General features: G+C 51.8%; 1 protein-coding gene and 1 pseudogene across 1 annotated transcript in view; one reads left to right on the top strand and one right to left on the bottom strand.

Moving 5' to 3' along the window:
- GGT5 (gamma-glutamyltransferase 5) overlaps positions 1–2,218 on the bottom strand; it is a 31,006-nt gene that overhangs the window by 20,460 nt on the left and 8,328 nt on the right. The gene's annotated exons all lie outside the window — the stretch shown is intronic.
- LOC105979840 lies at positions 410–766 on the top strand (annotated as a pseudogene).

Consider the following 2,218-nt stretch of genomic DNA (forward strand, 5'->3'; position numbering starts at 1 on the left):
AGGCTTCCTCACCCCCCACTATCATGACCCCAGTCCTGTCTTCCACTGAGGGCTAGGCCAGAGCATGTACACAGGCACAGATAAGAGCTCAGGGCACATGGAATCCAGGTCAGATAAACCCCTCAGGAACAGAAACGGGAGTAGTGATCCCAGGAGGGGAGGGGAAAGGTGGGGAGAGGAGGGAGAAAGAGACCTCAGGGGAAAGTCGGTGTAAGATATGAAAATAATAATAATTTATAATTTATCAAGGAGTCACGAGGAGGGGAGGGAAAAATGAGGAGTTGATACTAAGGGTTCAAATAGAGCTTTGAAAATGATGATGGCAGTGCCAAGCCGCCCGGGCAGTAGAAACCGAGCGGAAGACAACACGTGCACGGTGGTGACCCAGAAGGCTGCGGCGGTAGTGGCTATGGAACCAGCAGAACAGCTGAACGAATTCGTGTCAGCCGAGGGCTGAAACCAGAAGGCGGTGCTCTACCAATGCTGTGGCCCTCGGGGTGCTGCAGCCAGGGACCGCTCTCTTCTCTCGCCGACAGCTTTTCCTCCCCTCCATGAGAAAGAAGCCGGCGCTGGCGGATGGTAGCAACCCCGATGGCGGCCTCCTGCAGGAACACTGGCTGGTTGGTGACATGTTCGTCTTCGAGAACGTCGGCTTCCCCGAGGACGTGGGCAACATCAAGTTTCTGGTGTGCGCAGACTTGAAATTGGACCGATTGGCTGGCACTGCCTAGATGGCAAGAACTGTCTCTACAGTGGCCATGAGTGACTGAAGGGAGGGACCTCAGCTCCACCCCCAACTATAAAAACTACTCCCACAAGAACTGGCATGCAAGCTGATAGAATTGTCCCTCGGCCTCCTGTGTCCATTAGGAGTCCCGGCAGGTCCCCCGGCACAAGCACAGGACCGAGCTGCAAGTGCACGCCGCTCGCTTGGCTTGCTTCCCTTCCCATTTCCTCACCTCCCTTCCCCCCAGGTGCGGGCCACTGGAACATCTCTCCTTCTCCTCCTCCTCCTCCTCTTCGCTCCCTCGCTCTGCTGTTCAGCCTCCATTTTGCCCCAGCACCTGGCCAGGTGCTCTAGAAGAGCAGGAGCAAGCTTTTAGCCACCACGACACGTGACAAAGGATGCTCCTGAGCTGATGTTTGACGTGCTGTGGTTTTCCCTCAAGACAGCACCCACGTGTTTGAGAGGGACCGCTGTCTGGCTCACCCCGTCGCTGCAGTATTTAAGTCACTAATGAGAAACCCATCGCTCTGGGTATACCTCTAGCCCCGAAGGCTGGTAGTGATTGTTCAGATGAATTCTGCCCCTTTCCTTTCAAATCCCGATGAGGTTTTTCTCTAGCAACTTCTTACTGCTGTAGCCCAGAAGTTGACCATCACGTTGCAGCCCTATCGGGCAACCGATCCAAATGACATCATCATTCTCAAAACATTTGCTCTCCACTTAAGCCCTTGGCATCAGCTCCTAATTTCCCCCCTCCCTCCCCGCCCCCCTCCCTCATGAACCCTTGATAATTTGCAAATTATTATTTTGTCATATCTTACATTGTCCGATGTCTCCCTTCACCCACTTTATTTGATTTTTTGTTTTCTTTTTGCATTGTCTGTGTGATTGCTGGTTTGCCTATCTATGTAAGAAAGGCATGGGAAGCAAGCCTGGGGAGAAAGTAACAGGGCGGAAGGTTCCAGAGAGACTTAGGGGAAGGAGAAGGTGGGAGGAGGGCGCGTTGAACAAACAATGCCCATAGACAGGGGAACAACTAGGGAACTAAAATCTGCAACGAGGAGGACGTAGAGATCCTGGGGGTGTTGGAGCAACAGCCATCTAGCTGAGAGGAATCACTAAGAGGCCGAAGTAGGGCGAGCATGATGGCGGGGCAGGAGGAAGGTAAAAGGAAACGGAAATATCTAGGAAGCAAAGCTATGGATCGAGGTATCAACATAGGTGTGTACTTAGGTAAAAATGTTAATTCATGAAAATAGAGGTATTGGCATAGGTACATGTATTTATATGAGGAAGTGGACAGACAGAGGGCTCTGCTCAAGCCCTCCCTCAACGCAAGAACATTTTGTTCTAACAACCTGGCATTCTGTGATGCTCCCCCTCCCTGCACAATCACTGAAGACAAATGGGTGAATAAGCAAATGTGTTGAAGAAAGCCAATGGTGCCCGGCTATCAAAAGATATAGCATCTGGGGTCTTAAAGGCTTGAAG

Source organism: Echinops telfairi, unplaced genomic scaffold (genome assembly GCF_000313985.2).
Source record: "Echinops telfairi isolate 266 unplaced genomic scaffold, ASM31398v2 ScPeMD7_29;HRSCAF=101, whole genome shotgun sequence".
NCBI lineage: Eukaryota > Metazoa > Chordata > Mammalia > Afrosoricida > Tenrecidae > Echinops > Echinops telfairi.